Source organism: Psammomys obesus, unplaced genomic scaffold (genome assembly GCF_907164565.1).
Source record: "Psammomys obesus unplaced genomic scaffold, mPsaObe1.curated_primary_1811, whole genome shotgun sequence".
NCBI lineage: Eukaryota > Metazoa > Chordata > Mammalia > Rodentia > Muridae > Psammomys > Psammomys obesus.
Window position 1 is genome coordinate 6320212 of NW_026585894.1, and position 12186 is coordinate 6332397.

The window sequence follows — 12186 nt, forward strand, 5'->3', positions numbered from 1 at the left end:
GTAGCACTCCTGTATACAAAAGACAAAAGGGCTGAGAAAGAAATTAGGGAAACAACACCCTTCACAATAGCCACAAATGACATAAAGTACCTTGGTGTACCCCTAACCAAGCAAATCAAAGGCTTGTATGACAAAAATTTCAAGTCTCTGAAGAAAGAATTAGAAGAAGATATGAGAAGATAGAAAGATCTCCCATGCTCATGGCTTGGCAGGATTAACATAGTAAAAATAGCCATCTTACCAAAAGTAATCTACAGTTTCAATGCAATTCCCATTAAATTACCAACACAATTCTTTACAGACCTGGAAAGAAAAATTCTCAACTTCATATGGAATATTAAGAAACCCAGAATTGCTAAAACAATCCACTACAATAAAAGATCTTCTGAAGGTATCTCCATCCCTGATCTTAAGCTGTACTATAGAGCAACAGTTATAAAAACTACCTGATACTGGCAGAGAAACAGAAAGTTGTATCAGTGGAACCAAACAGAAGACCCAGAAATAAACCCACACACTTATTGATAGCTGATTTTAAAAAAAGATGCCAAAACCATACAATGGAAATAAAATAGCATCTTCAACAGATGGTGCTTGTCTAATTGAATGTCTACATGGAGAAAAATGCAAGTAGATCCATACTTATCACCCTGCATAAAACTAAAGTCCAAGTGGATCAAAGACCTCAACATAAAACCAGACACATTAAATCGGTTAGAAGAACAAGTGAGGAAAACTCCAGAACTCTTTGGTACAGGAGACATCTTCCTGAACAGAACACCAACAGCACAGGCTCTAAGAGCAACAATTAATAAATGGGACCTCATGAAACTGAAAAGCTTCTGTAAAGCAAAGGACATTGTCATCAAAACAAAATGACTGCCTACAGATTGGGAGTGAGGTGTCACAGAATCAGAAAGACACATGCTATATACCCCCTCATATAGACATATAACATAGGATAAACCTACTAAAATCTGTACATCTAGAGAAACTAATCAAGAGAGAGGATCCTGACTAAAATGCTCAATCCCCATACCTAAAGGCAAAGAGGATGGGCATCAGAAGAAGAAGAAAACAGGAAATAACCTAGAAACCTGCCACAGAGGGCCTCTGAAAGGCTCTGCCCTGCAGACTATCAAAGCAGATGCTAAGACTTATGGCCAACTGTTGGGCTGAGTGAATGGAATCTTATGTAAGAAGTGGGAAATAGTAAGATCTGGAGAGGACAGGAACTCCACAAGGAGAACAACAGAACCAGAAAATTTAAACACAGGGGTCTTCCCAGAGACTCATACTCCAACCAAGTACCAGGCATGGAGATAACCTAGAACCCCTACACAGATGTAGCCCATGGCAGTTCAGTGTCCAAGTGGGTTACATAGTGATGGGAAGATGGACTGCCTCTTACATAATCTGATTGGCCTGTTCTTTGATCACTTCCCCCTGAGGGGGGAGCAACCTTACCAGGCCTCAGAAGTTGACAATGCAGCTATTCCTGATGTGATCTGATAGACTAAGATCAGAAGGAAAGAGAAGAGGACCTCCCTTATCAGCTGACTTAGGGAGGGGCACACATGAAGAAGGGCGAGGGAGGGTGGAACTGGGAGAGGAGGACGGAGGGCTAATGGAGGAATACAAAGTGAATAAAGTGTAATTAATAAAATAAAATAAATTAAAAAAGAACATTTGCTCAACCATGTTCATAGCATCTTTATTCATAATAGCCAGAATCTCAATGCAACCTAGATGTCCCTCAACTGAGGAATGGATACAGAAATCGTGGTACGTTTACACAATGGAATACTACTCAGCAATTAAAAACAAGGAATTCATGAAAGTTGCAGGCAAATGGTGGTATCTAGAAAACATCATCCTGAATCAGGTATCCCAGAAGCAGAAAGACACACATGGCATATAATAACTTATAAGTTAGAAATATAATATAGGATAAACATTTCAAAATATGTCCACTGAAAGAATCTAAGCAAGAAGGAGGACCCGGGGTAAGATGATCAATCTTCACTCAGAAATGTAATCGGGATGGACACTGGAAGAGGGAGAGCAGAGAATACGACAAAAGTGTACCACAGAGTGGCTCTGAAAGACTTTATCCATTAGGGTATCTAAGCCGATGCTGAGGCTCATATCCAAACTTTGGGCAGAGTGCAGGGAATCTTACGAAAGAAGGGGAAGATAAAAAGACCTGGAGGGGACAGGAACTGCACAAGAAAAGCACCTGAAGCAAGAAATCTGGACCTATGGTTCTTTTCTGTGGCTGATACTCCAACCAATGACCATGCATTGAGATAACCTAGAACCCCTGCACATATGTAGACCCTGGGATCTCAGTCTCCAACTGTTTTCCCTCTAAGGGGAGCTGGGGCTTTCTCTAACATGAACTCAGTGGCTGGCTCTTTGATCACCTCCCACAAGGGGGTGCAAAACTTGTCAGGCCACAGAGGTCGATAATGCTTTTTTTTTTTTTTCCCCTTTGGAATAAGATCCTTCATATTTGGGATGAAACATTGAGCCTACAGGACTAAACACAAATTGGACTTTAGGTCTTTCTGTCAGAATACAGCTATTGTTAGATTAGCCAGACTATTGCATCTTCTAAAACATTCTAATACATCACACACACACATTAATTCTATCAACTTCATTCCTATAGAGATCCCTGAATAATACACACAGAGTGGAGAGATCATTTTGCCAAAATAGCATCACAATCATTATTTTTTTTCGTGTTTTTATAAAAGAAACAAAACAAAACAAAACTAAAAAAAAAACCTAATTGTCGTATGTGAGTCAATTCATATAATGTTGTACTCAGCTCAATCCATATGTTACTTGTATTTTCAAGGCTGACATTTGGCATATTGTTACATTATTTCTGTATATGCCTGTTTGTAGGCAGCTCTCATCAATTTACCGATTATCACTAGCACCTTTGTCAATTAAACTTATATTCATAAAATTGTACATAATGTCACCAATTTAGTGAATCCTTCTTTAAAATACAAATTAAGAAAGACTGGGGAAAGTCTGAAGAGATGATTGAATCAGAAAAACTCAAAAAGAGGCTGGAATTATTTTACCAGCATCCACATAGGGTGGTTCACAACTACCTATAACTCAAACTCCATGTGATTTTATGATTTCTTTTTGGACTTAGAGGATGAATGAATAAATGTGTACTTTCAGATGTCTACACACACACACACACACACACACACATAAAAATAAAATAAATCATAAAAAACCCAAAGTGTAACTCAGTTATATAACACTTGCCTAGACGACACAAGGCTCTTAGTGAAAGCTCCATTACCATAGAAGAAAAACAAACAACTTGGTTTAGAAACCTATATTGCTCAATAATATATAAAAATTTAAAGAGAAGTATAACAGTTTGAATATTCCCAAGGTGGAAATTATTTTTGTTTTAAAGGAAAGAGCATCAAACTCTAAAGGGATTGTTAATATAGGTATATGTGAAGTAAATGATGAAAATAGGAAAGAAAAGCACTATGGATTAAAGTTCATATGGCAAAGAATAAAGAAATCTAATTCAAAGATACTTTCAGGAAAGGTTGGAGGTATGAAGACAAAAGGCTCTCTTCTGATTTGTACAAACTGGTAAAGATGAACTAAATTAACTTTTCTTTTTCATTTTCTTTGCCCCAAGCTTAAAGACCTACATAAAAACAAAACAAAACAAATTGGGAAAAGCAGTTTTCTAGATAAAATGTATGTCATAAGAGCAGGTAAATAAGAGCAATGCCACAGGCAAAACTTGACCTTTGTGGTAAAGGGAGAGAAAGATGTGAGAAATAATAATATGACTATAAGAAAGTAGGTTTAAAAATGTTGTGTAGTGAGCATTAACACTTGCCTAATGGTTCTTGTGCCAGAATGCCTATATTTTAACAAGTTTATGTCATTGTCATTTCTGCAGTCTGGAATCAGGGTGGAGGATAGATATATAGAAGGACCAATCTTATCTTTCAATGAATTGTTCCAATATATTGACTTCATTTCTCTTTATTCATGTCACCTAACATTATTTTCCTGCATATCACATATCATCAGCTAATATGTTCCATTAAAGTGGGCCTTTTTTTTTTCCTGGTATCTACGGTTATAGCCTTATCAAATAAATAGTCCAGTAGCTAACAGAGTATGGTAGTCACACTGAGTAAACAGTATTTAAATAAATAAATGAATGAATTTTCTATGGCACTGAAAATGGAAAATAATACAGTCATTGGTAAGATGTAGATGAGTGATAGTTGCTTTGAATGTCGGCTGCACACACAAAAATTTCTTGGAAGAGGGAGAATTTTTGAAGAGAAGTAAAAAGAAACAATCCAAGGTAACAACATAGCTTATGAAATATGGTATTAAAAGCAATTAAATTTCAGTAGAGTCTTTCAGAGGCCCTCTGTGGTAGGCTTCTGTCCTGTTCCTTGTCTTTTCCTGCTTTCAATATCTGTCACTTTCACCCTTCTGAATGATGATTGAGCATTTTCCCCTATGGTCTTCCTTTTGTTTAACTTCTTTAGGAGTATAGATTTTAGTATGTTTACCTTATATTATATGTCTAATAACCACGTTTATGAGCATATACCATGTGTCCCTTTCTGCTTCTGGAATACCTCTCTCAAGGTGATCTTTTCTAGTTCCCACCATTTGCCTGCAAATTTCTTGATCTCCTTGTTTTTAATAGCTGAGTAGTATTCTTTTGTGTAAATGTACGACAATTTCTGTATCCATTCCTCCATTGAAAGACATCTAGGGGGAAAAGAAGTAGGAAGGGTAGGATTGGAGGAGATGAGGGAGGGGGCCAAGCTGGGATACAATTTGAATAAATGGTAATAAATTTTAATAATAATATTAATAATAATAAAGAAAATAATAATTAAATTTAAAAATTACACTTACTGATTTTTTTTTCTTGTTTGTAAACAAGTGAGGTATTTTTGACATATTTACAGGAAGACTGAAAAAGAGTTCTGGGGGATCCAAGGTGGCGGTACTGGAAGGACACTCTTTCTGACAAGCAGCACAGCAGGATCAGCACAATGGCCAGCAGACAGAGCTCTGGGCCTTAAAATACCAACGATTGTGTTTCCCAGGTGAGAGGAAACCCCATAGGGTGGGATTCAACCAGCTTCACATCACCCAGCTAAACAGCATAACAGTTCATGGGTCTTGCCAGGCACTCTGTTGCCAGCCCAGAGTCACATGCTGCCATGCTCTGATCACTAGCCCAACTGAACTGTGAACCCCACAACACCAGAGACTCAGATTTCCAGTCAAGAGAAAACTCCACGGTGCAAGAAATAATCAGGACTGAACTAAGGTCACCGAGACAATCCCTGGAAAAAGACCCAGTCCAACCAGTACACAGGCACCAGCCCAAAGTGGGGTGCTTGGCCACCTGCACAGATTCCTGCCTGCGTGCCGGACTCACGATCCCAGACAGAACTGAGGGCCTCAGGTCCCCAGAGACTGAGTTTCTCTGTCGGTGGAAGCCCATAGTGAGGGGAAAAGCAGGTCTGACCTCAGAGCACTCAGCCAACACCGCTTGCACCCCCCAAAAAAAGTTCTCAGGAAAAGTCCCCTGGTTGCTGCAAGCGCCCAGGTGTCCAGTTGCAAGCAAGGCAGAGCCATATATCAGTGCCTGCTTGCTCTACTCACCATCCCAGATGGACCTGCAAACCCCCTAACACCAGACTCTGGGAAAAGATCGGTTCCAACCATCAAGACACCCAGCTCCAGAAAAGTTCCTGGGTTCCCACAGGCCCTAAACTATGGCTTTCTACTGCCACTGATTATGGCTAGGGTACTGGGCCACACTGCTCATCTTTAGACTTACAAAAGCCTGGGAGCCTGGGAGTAGCCCTCAAATACTGCTCCAAGGTGTGACCAATTAGCCTTAGCTAAACTAACAAAACCACTGGACTCCCTGGTTTTTCAAGAGAGCTGTGGCAAGCAAGTATAGCCTAACATTAGCAGCCACAACTCACTAAATTCAGAGGAAAAAACCCAGCAGCAGGACAGTTGTCGCCAGGATTTCTGTTGATAAGAGGAGAGTCATCCTGAATACCACAGTTATCACCCTATACCTGAGGTAAACTGTGACAATTCCTGAGAAGCACTACCATTCAGTTGACCATAGTCAAAAATCTGAGGAGATCTCCTTCACAACCCTGCCAAGGGGATTCTCCTACCCCAGGACTCCAGCTGGCACCAGAAATTAACGGACAACACCTGAGATGAACAGATGGATAGAAGCCAGAGTGAAAGCAAAACCAACAAAAAGCAAAGCAGTATGGCATCTCAAGAACCCAGGTATCTAGGGTAAAGTAACACTGGACACCCAAACATAAGTGAAATTCAAGAAGATGATCTTACATCTATGTTTATGAAGATGTTAATGGACAAAAAACAAAAACAAAAAAAAAAACAAAACAAACAAACAAACAAAAAAAAACATGCACAAAGAATTAGAGGAAGATAAAGTCAAACAGATTATCGCCATCCATGAAGAAATACAGGAAGATGCAGCCAAACAGTTTGTGACTTTCAGAGAGGAAATGATTAAATCACTGAAAGAAATAAAAGAAACAGAGGAATGTTCAAACAAGCAAATGAAGGAATTGAAGGAAAATACAGTCAGACAGGTGAAGGAAATAAAAATAAATGGCTCAAGAAAGACTATGGCTGAAGATAGAATAGGAAAAAATAAAGAAAACACAAATGGAGAAAAATCAAGGAAAGGGAAAACTTAGAAAAGAAATCAGGAACTACAGAGGTAAGCATAACCAACAGACTACAAGAGATGGAAGAAAGAATCTCAGGTGTGGAAGATACAATGGAAAAAACTGATGTATCCGTCAAAGAAAATAATAAATTTCAAAAAATCCTGACACAAATCATCCAAGAAATCCAAGACAACACGAAAAGACAAAACCTAAGAATAATAGGAATAGAGGAAAAAGAAGATTCCCAAGGTCCAGAAAATATTTCCAACAAAATCATAGAAGAAAATTTCTCCAACTTAATGAAGAGCCCTATAAACATACAAAACACCTAATAAATTAGATCAGAAGAGAAAATCCTCCCTCCATATAATAATCAAAACAGTAAGTATACAGAACAAAGAAAAAATACTAAAACCTGCAAGGGAAAAAGGCCAAGTAACGTACAATGGCAAACCCAATAGAATCACACCTGCCTTCTCAACAGAGACTATGAAAGCCAGAAGGGCCTGGACAGACATCATGCAGACCCTAAGAGAACACAAATGTCAGCCCAGTCTACAAAACGCAGCGAAACTCTCAGTCCTCATAGACGAAGAAAACAAGATATTCAATGACAAAAACAAATTTCAACAATACCTACATAGAAATCCAGCATTACAGAAGATACTAGAAGGAAAAATTCAACCTAAGAAAACTAACCACTTTCAAGAAAACACAGGAAATAAATAACCACACTACAGCAAAACTAAAAGTAGCCAAGCACACGAGCACACTACCACAGCCAAAATCAAAATCAAAGGATCTAACAGCCAATGTCTCTTTCAACATCAATGGACTCAATTTTCCATTAAAAAGACACAGACTAAAAGAATGAATATGTAAACAAGACCCAACAATCTGTTGCATACAAGAAACACACCTAAGTCACAAAGATAAACATTAGCTGAGAATAAAGGCCTGGAAGATGGTTTTCCAAGCAAATGGACACGGGAAGCAAGCAGGAGTAGCCATTTTAATATCAAATAAAATAGACTTTCAATCAAAACTAATAAAAAGTGATGGGGAAGGGTACTTTATACTCATCAAGGGAAAATTCCACAAGGAAGACATCACAACCTTGAACAGCTATGCCCCATACACAAGGGCACTCACATTTGTGAAAGAAATATTAATAAAACTTAAACCACACATAGATCCTCACACATTAATATTGAGAGACTTCAACACTCCTCTCTGGAAAAGAACAAGTCAACAAAACAGAAATTAAACAAAGAAACAATAACTATAACATAGGTTATCAATCAAATGGATCTAACAGACATCTACAAAACTTTTCACCCAAACACAAAATATTTTACCTTCTTCTCAGAACCTAATGGAACCTTCTCCAAAATAGACCATATAGGTCACAAAGTGAGCCTCAGCAGATACAAGAAGCCTGAAATAATCCCTTGTATCCTATTTGATCACCATGGACTAAAGCTGGACCTCAACAACAACTGAAATAGCAAGAAGCCTACAAACACATGGAAACTGAACAACTCTCTACTCAGTGACAGCTGGGTCAGGGAAGAAATAAAGAAAGAAATTAAATCTTCCTAGAATTCAATGAAAATGAAGGCACAACATACCCAAACTGATGGGACATGATGAAAGCAGTGATAAGAAGAAAGATCATAGTACTAAGTGTTTCAAGAGAAATTCAAAACAACAAATCAAGTAATACAATTAAAAAAGGGGGTACAGAGGTAAACAGTGAATACTCAATAGAGGAATATCAAATGGCAGAGAAATACTTAAAGAAAGGCTCACTGTCCTTAGTCATCAGGGAAATGCAAATCAAAACAACCCTGAGATTTCACCTTATACTTATCAGAATGTCAAAGATGAATAACTCAAGTGACAAAACATGTTGGAGAGGATATGGAAAAAGGTGAACCCCACTCCACTGCTGGTGGGAGCGAAAACTTGTTCAACCACTTTGGAAATCAATCTGGTGCTTTCTCAGATAATTTGGAATAGTGTTTCTTCAAGATCCAGCTATACCACTCCTAGGCATATATCCAAAATATGCTCAAGTATACAACAAGGACATCTGCTCAACCATGTTTGTAGCAGCTTTATTTGTAATATCCAGAAGCTGGAAAAAGCCCTGATGCCCCTCAGTTGAAGGATGGATACAGAAATTGTGGTTCATCTACACAATGGAATATTACTTAACGATAAAAGAACAAGGAAATCATGAAATTTGAAGGTAAATGGTGGGAACTGGAAAAGATCATCCTGAGTGAAGTATCCCAGAAGCAGAAGGATATACATGGTAAATACTCACTTATAAGCAGATATTAGACATATAATATAGGATTATCATCCTAAAATCTGTACACCTAAGGAACTTCAACAGCAACAAAAACAATAGAATGCCTGGAAACTCATGGAAACTGAAAAACTTTCTACTCTATTACCACTGGGTCAGTGAAAAAATAAACTAAATATTTTCTGGAATTCCATGAAAATGGGGCCACAGCTTAACCAAAGTGGTGGGACACAATGAAAACAGTGCTAAGACAAAAGTTCATAGCACTAAGTGCTTTCATAAAGAAATTGGGGAGATCTCACACTAGTGACTTAATAGCATGCCTGAAAGGTCTAGAACACAAAGAAGTAAACACACCTAAGAGGGGTGGACAACAGGAGATAGTCTAACTCAGTGTTGAAATCAATAAAATAGAAACAGAGGACAATACAAAGAATCAATGAAACTAAGAGCTGGTTCTTTGAGAAAATCAACATGGTAGACCAACCATTAGACAAACTAACTAAAATTCAGAAGGACAGTATCCAAATTAACAAAATCTGAAATGAAAAGTAAGACGTAATAACCGACTGAGGAAATCCAAAGAATCATTAAGTCTGATTTCAAAAACTGTTTATTCCACATAATAAAAGAATCTAAGTGAAATGGACAAATTCCTAGAATGATTCCACTTACCAAAGCTGAATCATGATCAGATAAAGTATTTAAATATTACTATAACACCTAAGGAAATCAAAGTATTCATTAAAATCTCTAAACCATAAAATGTCCAGTGCCAGAAGGTCTTAGTGCAAAATGCTATGAGACTTTCAATATAGAAACAGAAGGAACATTGCTAAACCCGTTCCAGGAGGCCACAGTCACCCTGATACCCAAACCTCACAGAGATGCAACAACAACAACAAAACAAGAATTTCAAACCAATCTCACTTATCAACATTGATGCAAAAATACTCAATTAAACACTAACAAACCAAATTCAAGAATGCATAAAAAAAAATCATCTACCATAATCAAGGAGGCATCATACCAGGGATGAAGGGATAGTTCAATCCACCATATAAATAAACTGAAAGGAAACACACACACACACACAAACACACACACATGCATCATCATCTTCCTAGATGATGGAAAAGCTTTTGACAAAATCAAACATCCCTTCATGTTAAAAGTCTTAGAGTGAGCATGGATACAAGGCACATATATAGACATAGTAAAGGCAATATACAGTAAGTCTATAGCCAATATCACATTAAGTGGAGAGAAACTTAAATCAATTCTACTGAAATCAGGGACAAGACAAGGCTGTCCACTCTCTCTATATCTCTTCAACGTAGTATTTGAAGACTTGGCTAGGACAATAAGACAACTAAAGGTGACCAAGGGGATACAAATCAGAAAGGGAAAAGTCAAAGTAGCACTATACACAGATGATATGATCGTATTACATAAGTGACCACAAAAACTCAACAAGGAAACTTTTAAAGCTGATAAACACCTTCAGCAAAGTGACTGTATACAAAATTAATTCAAAAATCAGTAGCCCTCTTATATACAGAAGACAAATGCACTGGTAAAGAAATAAGGGAAACAACACCCTTTAAGATAACCACACACACACAAAAAACCCACAACATAAAGTATATCTGTGTAATTCTAACTTTTGAAAGACAAACAAGGAAGAGCAGTATTAACAGCAATAGTAATGATAGTAGACTGGTAGGTTTGGTTAGAATGATTATAAAGGGTTTCTGATGTGAGATGAGATATGAAGGCACGTTAAATATGCCAGTAAACAACTTAAAGGAAGAGGATGTCTTAGTGTATGAATAATGAAATGAGATGGTGAGCTATTAAAGAAGCAGAAGGAAGAAAAACATTCCGATAGATGGAAGCCTAGCACACGGCTAATGATAGAATGAATGAGAAATTTGATCTATATCTATCTAGTCTTGGTCAAATATGACAATGACATTAACATCTTTTTGGTAAAGAGCCAAATAGCCTTTGTCAATACATAAGTAAATGCATATAAATAGTAACTCTTGTAGTGTTTATTTTCTAATTGTAATCATAAATAAAAAAATTAAAATTATGTATTAAATTTTAAAATTATTAAATTTATTATTTATATTTCTTCCCAATAATTATACTAATTAAGACCGTATTTTGTTATAAAGCCTTCAATCTATTTTCCAAAAAGATGTTTGCATTATTTTCAATCTAATTTTTCACTATTAAGTATAATGCTAATATCCAGTAAGAAAATGTTCTTCTATAACTTGTTCTATAATAACCATGCTCAGTGAGGAGATATGAGATGTTCAACCTCATGAATAAGTAACATGATGCAAATTAAAACAATAACAAAACACAATTTTCCACCCATCATTGCAAACATTAAAAAGACTGATATACCTAATTGCTGCTGTAGTTATGAGAGAATACATATTCATATTTTACCTTAATTAAAAATTTTCCAAAAGTATAATTTTAACTTTGTTTTTAACTTCACATTTATTCATTAGCAAGGTTTGATTTTTTTCCAAACTTTAATGTATGCTCTATTTTAAATCTAGTATTTGTGCAATTGCTGCAATGTGATTTTATGGCTTAGACTATGCATTTGTACATGTTTCATGTATACTATGTTACATTGGTTATCCTAATACATTATTTTCCATTTTATTACATCAAATATGCTATCACAGAAAGCACATCTGTTTTTATATACTAAAATGTTAGCTACTTTTGTGCAGATTTTTTGTATTAGAGGTTAGCAAAATAGTCTTTTTTACACATTTGGATAGCCACTAGGTCCACATTATATTTTCGGAAAATTTAGCCATATCTACCCAATTCTGTACTATATTTTGACTAAATTTTAATTCACAGCTGCAAATATCCTTAAATAGTTTAAATATTGGAGTACAAGATGATGGCAACCAGCATGCACCATATCTGAGGGGCACAGGTTCTGAAACTCCAAAATTGGTTAGTGGAGTGGCATCTGAAGTCAGAACATCCACATTTAGACTTGTGGGCAAGAGGGACAGTTTTTTTTTTAATTGTATTAATTTTTTTTAATTTTTA